General features: G+C 41.8%; 1 long non-coding RNA gene across 2 annotated transcripts in view; it reads left to right on the top strand.

The window, feature by feature from the left end:
• Nucleotides 1-14559, top strand: part of LOC148387342 (uncharacterized) — a 35499-nt gene that overhangs the window by 15603 nt on the left and 5337 nt on the right. The window contains exons 4-5 of one of the 2 annotated variants that reach the window (XR_015862821.1): nt 9507-9657; nt 10472-13099. This is a non-coding gene — a long non-coding RNA (uncharacterized LOC148387342). Of the gene's footprint in view, nt 1-9506; nt 9658-10471; nt 13100-14559 lie in introns of those variants that run through there. The other variant, XR_015862820.1, reaches the window with a different exon arrangement.

Below are 14559 nucleotides of genomic sequence, written 5' to 3'. Positions count from 1 at the left end.
TGCTTTTAGACCACACTATTTTTCCACTCAAGTATGCCTGTGGATCTTTTTATTGTTTGTTTCTCCAAACACATTGTTTATGCATTTCAATACTAATTTGATGCTGTACATGGAGGGAAAAAGAAGAGGGGAACGATGCAGCATCCCCTGGAGTGCAGTCTGTGAGTCACTTAAAGCGTAATTAATATTAACAGCAAAAGTCTATTTTTACATCAGTCGTTTTTTTTTTTTTCCCCCCCTACATGTGCGTTTGCTCATACACACACTGCGCATCTCCAGCTTGGATGTGTGTATGGAACTGTGGGTGCGTGCTTCAGTGTGTGTAGATGACAGAGATGGTGTGGGTGGGAGTTGGCCCAAGCAGCCCTCCCTCCTTCCCACAGCTCTAGCGAGGGGAAAGTAGAGCAGTAGAGCACACGTGAGGCAGCGAGAGCGTGGATTATTGCACTTGAGCTCTGCGCATGTGTGCACATCCAAAGGGGGGGGGGTGATGAAAGGCTGCATGAGCAATAACTTCACACTGGCACGGTATCTTTTTATATATTTGTATTTGCATGCCGGCTCATAAATTGGATGCACGCTTTACACTTATTAAAATAGCTTTCATTTTTAAAATGCCCACGTGAAATAATGGAATCCAAATTGTGGCAATTGATGCCCAGAAAATATGAAAAAGTGCAATGTCGAAACAAATCTCTCACTTCACTTTATGGGAGAATTTAAATGTCAGTATAATAGGAACATTGGATAAATTCAAATTGGATTAAACAACTGGTCAAATGTCACCCCGCTGCATAGAAAAAGACAAAGAAAAAGCAAAATACATGCAGCGTTAATCTTTTAAGGCGGACAACGGTTCACCTTCTGTTCTCTTGTTAATCCAGCACGATGGTTCATCCCAGTTGTGATCAGGGAAGCCCTCTTCAACCAGACACAATGCCTCCATTTTATTTTCTCTGCACGTACTCAACACCTCCTTCAGAAAACACAAGGCAAAGCGCGTCCGGCGGGATATAACGTGCCCGCCCGCTGAAATGGGTCGTCAAATGTAGCTACGTTAAACCCGAGCTCATAAATGTGACTCGGTGCTTTAATGCACATGTCTCATGCATTAGTGCACACTTGATGCACTCACGTTTACAGCACACTTGCTGCCCGCTTGCCCGCCCGCCACAACTGTTTAGGTCACTTTGCACGCTTAAGTGAAGAGATTATTGGAGGGAACTAATCTGTGTAATATTACACAATAGTTTTTGGGACACATGCACAAATAGTGACTTGAGCTCACTGTGAAAAATATTGCTGCAGTGTTGTCTATATATGTTATTTTTGCATAATTATGTACAATTCTCATTCTTAATTTTTTTTTCTTTTTTAAACTGACGCCGATTCTGATATTTTGGCGGGATGAAATTTCAATGACGATGAATCGGCTAATTATTAATGAACGGTAAAGCTGTGAAGTACAGGCAAAATATTTTATAATTTTACAATATTTTATATGTTAGAATTTTAATTCATGACAAAGAGAAAATTTAAAAAATCTGCTGAATTTGTATTTTTAAATTTTTATGCGGAGTTTATTTTGGTTTTAAGGCAGAATTTCCAAAAATTTCTCAGATAATTTTAGATAAAATACTCAGCAGCCACAGTAACCGATGGGTCAACACATGCAATAAAATATTTTTACAGAGATTACAATATAGAAAGATTGTGTATTAGTGTGTTGGGATTGGGGGGGCGATGAGCTTCAAACCGAAAAAACAAGTGAAATAAATAACTCAGCTGGCTGCTCTGAGATTTTTTTTTTTTTTTTTTTAATTTGGAACAAAACAACCAAGCCATTGTGTTGCGCATTGTACATTAAAAGATCAAAATACAAGCACACAAGCAGCCTTCTGTTGAAGTGTGATTACTCACCAGTGGAGCTGCAGCATTTGGTTGCATGGAAAACTCCCTCATCCAATTTAATGAAAAACATCACTCTGACATAACAGCTGGATTTACCCCCCCTCCCCTCATATAATGAATGTTTGATGATCTCATGAAGGCCAAATTTGAATTCTTGTTTTTGATTTTACAGTGGGTTTGTCATTTGAACAATTGTGCTATTCTTCCTGTCGAAATGATCCAACAAGATTATCTGGAGACGGTCAGTCTAGAGAAAATCGTCAAAAATTCCCGACGTTAATATTGGCTAAGATCCAGACGACATAACGCCAAATTCATATCAAGTGACCAAAATGACCTTCCTACTCCGAATGTCAGCCACGAACAAACTCAGTGTGCCGTTCGTATTCCCATCCCCAGGTGTCTCTTCATTTCTATCTCCATCGAGGGTCAATCCATCATCTTTTGTAGCCTTCTGTCAACCCCTCCGTTATAATCTTTCGCTTGTCACACATTCCTCTCGCTCGGGTCGAGAAAGCACGCGGCCAGATGTGCAGGGATTCCACTGTGAAACATCTGGCCCCCCCCACCGGTGCTTCACATGCATCCAAAACAAACAAGCTTCTCGCGAGCATACGAGGACAAGAATAATATAAATAAAAAAATCATAACAGATGTCGAAGACTCCAGTATTAAACAGTCTGCTGACGTTTTAAGAAAGAATGTAAATATGGGGAAAAGCGCTTCTAGGATATCAATATAAAGAAATCTAATAAAAATAATTAGGGATGATGTGGTAATGGAGTAAGGCCGTGCCATTTGTTGATTTCATTGGGTCAGGCGGCATCGGCGAGCTCGACAGCTCCTTCTTGACAAGCTCGCTATTTATTTAAGTGACACCTTCCAGCAGAGTAGCAGCTGTCAGCAGCAGGCGTTGGCAGGCGGGCGCACACTTCACACACACACAGACACACACACACACAAACAAAATATGCTTAATGTAAATACTACGAAAATGAAGTCCAAAAAAAAAAAAAGGGGGTCAAGTTCGGCGATTAAAAACACTTGGCTTTTAAGTGTTCACTCAGAAGCGACTTGATGGCACCTCAAGTCGTTATTAGTTCTAAAAGTCACATTCTGTTCCCATTACGCCCTGGCTGACATTTTGGCATTAGAAGATGATGTCACTTTTATGGCCGTGTTCTTCTATGAAAAAAAAAAAAATTCTAAAATGTGAAGCCAAACTTGTCGTAGAGTACAATGACATTAAGATGGCAGTATTATAATTAGATTACATTAAACTGCCAAGGAATACTTGACTCGACTTTTTATTGGTTTAAATGTCTTTGAATGATTTCAGAAGTGTTTAAAGCATGTCGAGAAGGGTTATTTATAATTTCAGATGATGAGGTTTCTCTATATTTTGATTTTCACTAATCATGGAACGTCTCATAAACTAGGATTTTTCCTCTGATTCAAACTGATCTAATGATTTGTAGAAAAGCAAAGAAAAAAAATAATCAAGTTCAAATCTTTGACAAAACACACACACACACATCTCAATGTTTGCTGTTAGCGCAGCCTTGGTGGTAGTTATGTAATGTTTGCTGCACATTGCCACCAGACGAGCACGACGCATGCCAATGAGTCGACTCCCTCCTGAAACGTTCAGGGAGCTTGTCCACTTTTTCTGCACACACGCGACAACAAAGAGTATCATCCCTATCGGTCATAAAAGGTGCTTTGCCGCTCGATATGCCCGAGGGCCAAAGCGAGATTCCACGGTTTCCATTTTACTCGCCATGCTCGCCTCCCTGCGCTTCTCCAAACAGCCCGCTCCCGAGTCTCTTCCAGGCCCTGTTTCCATAGTAACGGGTTACCATGGAAACTAGGTGACAGTGCAGCATGTCCTGTCTTCTTAATGCAGACGGGAGGTGTTTAAGCAGGGAAAGTTTCCTTTTTTTTTTTTTAGTCGCCATGTTTGCCGAGATGAGGACTCGATCATATATGACGTTTTGTTTTGTGGAACTGCATCGCATTAAGGTTATTCCATCAAGTTCTTCACGAGTGCTTAAAATAACAGCACAGAGAGATAAAAGTTCTTTTTTAGTTGCCTTCAATCTAGGAACGTCAAAAAGATAACAAAGCGCCACAAGGGAGGGAGGGGCGGAGGGAAGAGTCCGGCGAACCCGCAGTTACAACTCCAGTATTCTAAATGCGATTTAAATTTGTGAAAAGCCTCTACCTGTGTTGCACCACCGTTTGTGTTCCAATATTCACTACAACACAATTTGTTAGTCTGTCTCAATAACTGAAAATTGTGGAATTGGCAAAACAGTCAGTCATTCTGACTTGCATGTGAGCTTGACGTCAAAGTGTTTGACAAAAAAATTGCCGTCTGCATCACTTATGCTTGATGTGCACTTGAAAAAAGCCAGATATCCCCGACTGTACAGCACCATCTATTTTGAGTCGGCTCCCTCTCAATGTGTTCGTCATTTCACCAATCCATTTTGGACAATTCTATGCTCCCGACCTCTTGAGAGTAATTTAGGAAAGTGCATTCCAGTTCACAAAAGCAAAGGTCCATTAAGGCATGCTTGGATGAGATTGCTATGAGAGAACTTGAGAGCCCCGACCTCAATCGACTTCAGTATTCAGGATCAACTTTATTTGATGGCAGCCGAAGTTCTGCCAACTAGTCACAATGATGGTGCATTTTTACAAAGCCGTAATGGAGTCTTTCCTCACCCCCTCTGTCACCATCTGCTGCACTGCAGCCAAGGACAAGGGCAGACTCCGGCGGATTGCTCACTCCGCTCTGAAGCTGATTGGACGCAATCTTCCTGGCCTGCACATCTCCATTTGTGTGTGTAAAATCTTTTATGCTGTAAACACGTTAGATACTGCGCGGTGGTGGCGCAATCTGGCTAACAGCCGCTTGCGCTAGGTGTAAGCGACACCGCGGGAGCTGTGACAATCAACGGCAATATTGAACTGGCGGATTGGCAGCTTGGACAATCAACTCAAAACTAGGCTGACTTGCAGAGTTGAGCCATGATTTAACATTGCCGCCAATCAGACGTGCTAATTGCAACCTTCACTCAAACACATAAGAGATAACGGTGCGATTACTGTCATGTCTGGATGGCAAATATATATATATTTTTGCTTCTCTCATCCCAGCTTCAGTCTCTCCTCCCTTCACAGGCTCCTGAGCTTGCAGTCAAGCTGCCTGACACTTGCCCGGTTACCGTATAATGAGACAATAGCAGCGCGCTTTTATCCAATTTTCCCGTAATGAGTATTGATCTGTCTTTGTGTGAGGAGCTGCCGGGTTGCAGATGCACTGGACGGGAATTATTTTTTTTATGATAGTAAATGGAATAAATTATTTATTGTCAGTCTGCAGGACACATTCATTATGGTGGAACCTTGTTTTGTTGTTCTGAAACTGAATCATACAAAATCCAAAGCAACCTTACCCCATGGAAACAATGTATATCCAACTAATTCGTTCCGGACACTGAAACACACTAATAAAAGTCTATATTTTATGGAGAATAACCATAATTCTACAAACAAAAATGGTGTGAAATACATATAAATGACTAATGAAGTGAAAAAAAAATCTTATTTCTTCTTCTTTCTTGAATACTGTAGTTTCCCACCTTCAAGATTTAGTAGTCACACACCGAGTACAACTGTCAATTCAGCTAGCATTTAGCCCAAGGACATGTAGAGAAAATATTTTACTCTCATAAATGCTTATCATAATAAAATATTGCCCAAGAAACAAACATCTACACCTGACTTCTGTTTTACGCAACATAGTGCTGGTTACTGACTCAACTGAACCTTTGCTTTGGCCTAAATGACTGCAGCAGAAAGATTGACACTAATTGGCTCTTCCTGTCCTTCATTGCATGGACACACACACACACACACACACACACACACACACACACACACACACACACGCAATGTGACTGTATTTAGAAGAGGTTGCAGATGTGTGTTATGTAAACGTTTATCGATAGAGAACAGATTGGAGCAGACTATTAAACCTCGATGGGGGAGATTTTTTTTAACGTCTTTTTGCAGGTTGTTATGGAAACTGCTCTGCAGCGTTCTTGAGCTCTGCACAAATCTTTCTACTGCAGATTCTCTCCCAAGCATAAAAGTATATTTGTGCTACACAATGAAAGTTGCAACAAATTGCATTCTGCATATAAACAAACATCCCAAGTTCTGATGCTTCTACTAATGTGCAATTCCAGTGAGATTCCGAATCCTCTAAGGGGCGAATTTGATGAAGTTCGTTAAGTTTGCGGGCGACATGCAGATTTTGTTTGAGTTTGCAATGAAGCCTCAAAACAAAGACTAAAATCCACAGCCGGAGTTAATCTTTTGATGCTGTGAGAGTTAGTGTGACTCACTGCTTAGAGCAGGGAGGCAAGTTCTCCCCCCCCTCCCCCCTCAAAATTAAATTCTGAAGTGTTGTTCTTTCGGGACTTCCGAGTTCCACAGTCATCACGATTGTATCATTTCAACTGTTTTTATGGGCATCCTTTTTTTCGTCATACTGTTCAATGTTACCCAGGAGTCAGAAGAAGAGCTGACTCGTCATTCTCAAGACAGGCTCAAGTATTTTTTCAAGCCACATGGGCACAAAATTATCCAATCCAGAGCGTGTTTTGGCAATTTAAAGGACAGCTGCTCCTAAATGCTGAATCAAAGGTTATCATTTGGTGTTTTTTTTCTTCTGTCACACTTTAAAGTCTGGCCCACTGACCAATTAAGATGGTGCCAGATTCCCGTGGCCAGCCCTTTGGGAGAACCTCTGAGCAGGCAGACACACTGGCCCATTTTCTCCTCCTCCTCTGGTTGCTGCCAGACAACACTTAGTGGCTGGACATGGCTAGGTTACAGCACAGGCCATGCATTTGATACCCTAACTCAAAAAAAAAAAAAAAAAACATGTGCAGAACTTCCACAAATTTTACCCACGACATTCAGTGACTTTTTAATAGTCTCTCAAAATTATCTCGAAGATTCGTCGTGTAAAAGCGTTTAGGGACCACTACGAAAATATCAGTCATCATGTTCGAGTCACCTACTTAGTCATTCAACCCAGACTTTTCACCGCTGCTAATTCTTTTTTCTCACGTTGAATCATCATTGTTGTCTCATCATATTGTAGACAAGCTAATAGCTACAATAAACGAATCACACCCACACGTTGCGACCTTAATTGATAATTATATATTAGTGAAGTTTGACTGCTTGTATTTGAAATGTTTTTGACAATATAAGGTTCATGTAGCGACACACACACGGAGGGGAGCAGAATATGCTAATGTGAATCTGTGCCAAACGTGTCAGTGTATCAGCCGCTCACATTCTGCTCCACTTTTTTTTTTTTTTGCTGTGGCTTCTAGTCCTCTGAGTTTTGGGGATCCTCCAACTGCCGCGATGAAATTATTAATTACACATTACCTTCCCACAGCAAACACCTCCGCCATCAAAGTCATCTTTTCATCATCTAAGAATAGCTTCTTCTCTTTTAATGAATTCCGTACCATTGACCAAAATGACTCTCCGGTTTGACCGTGGAGTCAAGAATGGTCGCTTGCAGAACATGGGCAGGAGTGACAGGCTTGTGTGCAGCCTGACAGTGGGAGGCTGTGGGTGTTTTGAAGTATGTCTCTGTGTGAAAAGTAGTTTCGCAATTAAAGCAAAAACTCTCCTCCTGGTCCCCGCTGAAAAGAGAAGACAGGATGGGTGAGGAGAGACAGCTTGTGGGAGGGAAGTGGAGGGGAGATAACTAAAGGAACGCAGATAAAAGCAGGTTATTTTTGTTGAAAAGGAAAGAAAGGTTTTTAATTTTAGATCACCGTGTCCCATCGCCCATAAAGGGAGAGTGTTCTGTTTGAATGTGACAGGTTGGTGGTTATTTTTATTTTTTGGGAGAGGTGGACGTGGTTCCCATTTTTGGACAGAGCTGACCCAGCCAAAATGTTTTAGTTTTATTTATGTTGAAAAAGAACAATTGTGAGCCACGCTTATTGACTTAAAATCCAAAGCGCTACCTGAAGCCAACACACCAATTAGGCTGCAAAGGCCGACTTTGTTTTTTTGACACCGCTCGACACATTCCCCGCTCTTTGCGACGATAAAAGATTTCAACTGGGCTTGTTAATAAAACTTTCTGAGCTAACGAAGGCAAGACTTCCACTTCTGCTGCCTGTTGTTACTGTTTGGAGCGGAGCGCTCTCCTGTTCTGACCTACATACATTATCGTGACCAAACACCAAAGTCTTGTTTTTTTTTTTTTTTTTTTTTTGTCTCCATGGAAACATGTGGTATGAAGGGTGGGAAGAGATGCGGCAAGTTGAAAGGCTGGATGTTGTTGCGTGCCTCCCTCCACAGTGTGCTGCTGACAAGCCCACACAACTTGCTCTCTGAGAAAACGCGGGCGATGGCTGGTGACGAGGAGGGTTAGCGTCTTAGCAATGTGGAATGTGCTGCGCAACATTAAGTGCATCTGCAGTTGCACAAGAGGAATATATATCGTAGATTCAATAAAATTAAATTAAATTAAATTAAAGTTTTGAAGTGGCCAACTTAAATCCAATTGGAATGTTGTGTTGTAACCTTCAACAGGTCGGGGAGTCATTTTTAAAATCTAAAAAAAAATTTTACTTTTATTATTTTACTATTCCATGAATACCCCTGAAACAACTTGCAACTTTCATTTTTTATTTCCAGCCAAGAGATGCCCATACACAACTTGAGGTTTTCATCAGAAATGTATGGGCAGCACATTATATATATATTATTTAAATTAGCTTAATATTTTGACAGGTGACTTCACGCCTATTTCTTCCCGACAAAGCAAGAACTGACGTAATGTTGGGGAGGGGGGAGTAACGTCTTCGATGTATAATTCATGTGTGTAGTGGGTGGGCGGCAGAGATGAAGTGTGAGTTGGGTGCGGAGAGGAGGATGGAGGAAGGGAGGGAGGAAGGGAGCACGAATCCAACTCTGCCCCCCCCCCTCCGTGATCCATCAGTGTGTCAACGTGTCTAAATCTCCCAGTGGATCAGCGTGATCAGGATTATGTATGCTTGTTATACTTGTGCACATGAGCTCCACTTTCCCTTCATGACATGTCTGAGTCAAATTCACACGTGCGCTCATACCCAATAAAGCATCTTTTGGGCCGAGGAGGCTTCATAGACTTCAACCCATTTTACTCTTCAAGGCAAGAATGAAGAGAAAACAAATTAAGCTGCAACAAGCCCTGAAGGAAAAAACAGCAGAAGAGATGAGCTTTGTTAGCAAAGACCTCACTCCCCCCCCTCCCTTTTTTTTTTCTCTCTTCGGCACGTTTTCGCCACGCACATGCCTGGCTGCGGGCTACGGCTGAGGTGAAAGCGAGGCGGCCTCCTTCAGGGGAGGTGGGCGGTCAGCATGCTATGTTTGACCAGTAAACAACGGTGAAGAAAACGCCAGGCGGCTTTATGAAATATGACATGAGGGTTTGACCTAAATAACACAAACACCTCCTCTAATGCGTCTACCTTTGTGTGTGTGTATGCACTCTCTCGTAGAAGCACAAAATGCCTCACCACTATGTGTGTGTGTGTTCTCCATGGCACCGTGATATCTCTAAAGGACAGTCTGCTGTGGGCCGTGGAGGTCTGCTGTCCGGAGATACGTAGTCCCCCATTGTGGTCTTCACTGCGTCACATATCGAGGAAAGTGAGTCAAATACAAACACGCACGCACCCATCGATCTAACGGTGAGGTTGGTGGCTGATGTGGCACTGACGGAGTCGCTTTTAGAAATTCATGAGACAAATAGAATGGCTTATTTGCTGTTAAATTAGCAAGATGACATTGACATTGTTGGTAGTCCACGTTTGAGAATTAAGGTTACCGTGTTTTCCGGACTATAAGGCGCACTTTCAATGAATGGCCCATTTTAAAACTTTGTCCTTATATAAGGCGCAACGGACTATAAGTTAATGCATCATGTCAGATTTTTAATCCAAATCGAATCATTCTCCATTTTATCTTTTTTATTTCAACTTCAGACGCAACAAATTATTTCATAATCACAAAATAATAATCCATAGTCTTTTTGATTGATGATTCATAGTCTTCAGCGGGCCACTTATGATTGATTTCATGACACAATGCCAGTTTAAATTTAGGAATTTGGTTCATATATAAGGCGCACCGGACTATAAGGCGCACTGTTGGTTATTGAGAAAATGTTAGGTTTTTAAGTGCGTCTTATAGTCCGGAAAATACTTTCTGGTTTGGCTTTCATTTGAGGCAAAATATTTGAATGCATGGACTGCAGCGGCATTTTAATCACATATTTGATCTATTTTATGTGACATTTCGGAGCCCCTGTAAGTGTAATATTTTTAAAAAAACATTTCGGAAAGATTGACTTCAAACATTGTATTTAAAATCTAATTACAGCTGAACTGTACCTAGAAAATGTATTGCACATGAAAAGTCAAATGCTTGATTTCATTGTTGTCACACCACCTTCACCTTGCAGCGGGACTACCAAGGAATCCTCCTGGGTCGTTTTTAATGAGGCGCTCATCTTACCCGCATTGCTGTGCACCAAGACAGGTCAACTCACGAGCACACAAGCTTCCACCGCCTCGCTGAATAATTGACAAGAGGCCAAATTGTCACGTGTGCCAAACGAGTTGTGCATGTCAAATCAATCTTGAAGAGCTAGTGCGCTTACCTTATGATTAGATTTAGCTTAGCTCATCACCCAGCGGCTCTCGTTGAAACCGGAACATCCTGCTACTTAGCAATAGCAAACTTGCTCGAAACAATAATTTAACAGACAGAGAAATTCATTTTAAACAATAAAATGAACACAAATTACAATGAAAAATCCCAAATTATTATAACCTTGGTTTGGAACGGATTAATAACATTTATATTGTTTCCAATTGGAAATCTCACTTCAGTTTCTGTATGATTTGGTTTGAGGCAGACATATGGCCAACTCCAACCTTCTCTGTGCATGACATCATTCATTTGACATCCCCCGCTCTCACTTTTTCTCCCTGCCACAGTGATGAGTAAATAATTCATGTTCAGGCTGCTTTTCGGTGCCGGTAAATCATGTGAGCTGAAAGCATCCACGTGCTCGTCTTCCCTCGGCGCGGCCCATGAAGGAGTAGGGGGCGGAGCCAGTGTGCTTCTAACAGCCCGGCATGGAAGTCACACATAAATACGTCTTCCGTTTTCGATTGCAATAGGAAAAAATAATCTGAAAATACCGTGTTTTAAATTGATGTTGTGACTCAATATTAGCTGTCTAAGCATTAGCATCTGTGCTAGCATTATATTCTATGTTGTTGTCTTGGATACTGTTTTGCCATAATTATTTTCTAGGGCTAGGCTGTCAATTAGTCACATATTTTTTTCCTCTGCTGGATTACAGTAAGGCTCCAAACTAAAATACCCATCAAAACTTTGTGTATGTGTCTCTGGTTTTATAATTGGCTGTTGTGGTTGTGTAGTACAGGCACAACATTGACTTTTACACAATTTGCAGGACAGACCAGAGTGTGTAGTCGTTGTAGGAAGAGTTGTTCGTCCTGCATGTACGTAAAGGCTCAGTCTATTAATATGTCACATCATCCGCCTTCCGCACAAGCGCCGCATACGGAGGAGGAATGTTGCGGTTTGTCACACACCCTGATACACACAAAATAGTCGAGAGCGCCTGAGAGATAAGTCTCAAGGGCTGCTTCAGTATTTAGACAAAGTGCAGACAGACAGACAGACAGGAAGTGGTGACTGGTGTGCACGTTAATAAAGGAGAAATCATTTATTTTTAATTCCCCCCACCGAGATGTAATTACATGCTATTTTTAAGACTGGGCTGTGATTTTTCATGCGGCTCTTCTTTCTTTTCATACGAATAGTTGTTTAAGCGAAATTGCAATGTCTCTTTAGTCGCCACACCAGCGATGGAACTCTTGTCACTTCATATATAAAAGGATTGTGTCATTTTCTGGCTCGGACATGGTGCTTGGGAAGGCCTATTTGTGACTAATGGACCAAATACTGCTGCATTTTGTATGCTGGCAAATGACTCAACTCATTTCACAAGTTGCAGAGAACAATTCTTCAAAAGAGAGGCTCACAGATCTTTTATTGTCACTGCCAGCCTAAACATAAAACAAATAAAATGACATATTGTGTATTTAAAACAACCAGATAGTTTCATGTTTAAGTTTGCTAGCTTAATGCTAATAAAATATAGCACCTATGTTCGGTTCGTTAAACCTTTCAACGAGGGCTTAAATGGTGCAGCAACACCTGTAGACAGACGATTGAACAGCACTCAGTCAGATTTATCGTCTGCAATGAACGATTAATATTAGTGCCATACTAAGGATCCGAGACAGGAGTTAAGATGTCTCACAAATAATATAAGTGCCTGTCTGTCTTGCCGCTAATGAATATCAATGTCAATAAATTATGAGTGTGTTTGTGTATGGTGTGTGAGGGGATTTCTATTGTGTGTGCGAGTGATTCACTTGTTTGTGTGAGGGGGATTCAGTTGTGATTGTGAGGGAAAAAATTCAGTCATCTCAGAAAACTTCAGTATAGTGTGGGAGCATTCGCTCGTACTGATTTTTTTCCTAACTCCGAGCCGAAAAAAATAAAAAAACAGTCGAGTGTGTGGTGGTGTTGCAGTTGTGTGTAGGAGATGCAAAAGGATGAACTAGTTGTCCGTATGAGTGACAAGTATTAAAGTAGCAGAGACATGTCTGCAACCCGAAAAGTTCGATGATCATGCTCATTGGAGAGTTTGGCTGCTGTCTGGTTTCCATGGTTACAAATGAGTGGAAAGCCCTGGAAGGTTGAAAATCAGCTTGACTTCTATTAAGCCAGGCAGGACATTCAGCAGGAGGGGGCTTATGTAAGTCATTGGTCCCAGGGGGGGTGACCAACAATGCAATTTGTATTCATTCTGCATTTGTAGTCTCACATTGCACTGCAGTTGCTTTTGCTTCTCGCCCTCGTCTCGATCTTCCCCTCCACTTATATGTATGTACAGTATTGAAACTTGGCTGGTATTCCTCTGATGGGCTGACTGATGCACAATGACCGAGGGCCCAACTTGACTGGACTCATGTTATATAACGGCAAAGTGAGCCTCATGTTCTGGAACTTTCTGAAAAAGTGGTTTCTGCACCCGTACCGGGTTTGCTGAACAATAAATATAGTCGTTAAAAACTAGTTTTTAAAGTGGTGTAATATTCTTAAAATGTCTAAATGTGTTGCTGCGCCATTTGTGTTCAGATATCTTTTCCATTATGTGCTGCTGCTTTGTTATTTAACATTTTTGACAACCCCCCCATTTCCTGCCGCCCCTTGCCAATTGTCCTTCATGCTCCGTGGGCCAAGGGTAGTAACAGCACTAATCTACCGCAGGCTCCATGCCTTGCTCACTCCATCGCTCTTCTTCTCACTAACCCGCCCCCCCCCCGTCTATTGATTGGTTTGAGTGCCTCGAGTGTGTGCGTTTTTGTGTGTTGTTAGCACTCACGCAAACGAAACCATGGCATGCTAGCCCCCAAAGTGTTTTTCCCTCCTCTGTCACGTCTCGTTTAAACTGACTCATGACTGTGTACAAATGCTCCAAGTGCGCTGTTTACTTTTACAATCTCTTCCGTGTGAAGTATCGCCAAGCGGTTTCATTTACTCCTTATTTTTAGTTTCGCTCGTCATTCGTAAGCGGTCACTTTGTGAATTCATCCCTGAAGGCTGACAGTTGACGACTTTACGTGTTTTTTTTTTTTCCCACAATGCATCACCGAGTAGAAGATCGATTATTTCGTTGCACAAGATCATTACGCGGGTTTTTAATTGATCTTTGTGGGATCCTGAATTCAATCCATAACCCTTTTTATGATGTTTAAACATCAAATCGCAACACACTTGTCGTCTATGATCCAGAACATTTAAATCAGATTAAATATGCTCACAGCGACATAAGAAGAAGCCCTGGAGGTTGGCAAATGTTCTCACGGGCCTCCTAGGCCTTGAAGAACATTGCTCGAGGAGAGTAGATAACATGAAGCGGGATCACTACGTATAATGGGAAGCCATTGGATGCAGTGGGGACCGGCGAAAACATTGCTGCATATCAGCCCATCTCTCCCGAGGCAGCGTAATGGCACAATATACTTATGTAACCGAATATTAATGGAAGACCGCTCGGCCGGTGGGGGTTAAAGTGGAATCAGATCAAAGCTTGGGTTCACTTCCAGCCAAGAGCTGAGAAAAAGCTTTGTGTGCCCATCGCATGACCACACAGGAGGAGGCCGCTGAACCACTCAAAAAGTGGACAGTGAACACTCCAGACAAACAAGATATAAATAATGATTTTGAAATAAATGTACCTCTTTGCGCGCTTTGAATTGATTTGAACTCATTCAACACACTCGAAATGTCAACTTTAAAAGTATTAGCAGCTCTCGCGTTCCAAGAAATGCAAGACTATCATTTAATATGACGTGAAAAGAAAAGGTTGCTCCACGCAGTTTCCAAATAAGACGTCGAGTGTGCTCGCTTCAAGCTCCTTTGCATTCCTACTCGAACTTT

Source organism: Syngnathus floridae, chromosome 14 (assembly GCF_059516105.1).
Source record: "Syngnathus floridae isolate MCC-2025c chromosome 14, RoL_Sflo_1.0, whole genome shotgun sequence".
Lineage (NCBI taxonomy): Eukaryota > Metazoa > Chordata > Actinopteri > Syngnathiformes > Syngnathidae > Syngnathus > Syngnathus floridae.
Note: the sequence above shows the minus strand (reverse complement) of the source record. Positions and strands in the feature narration are given on the sequence as shown.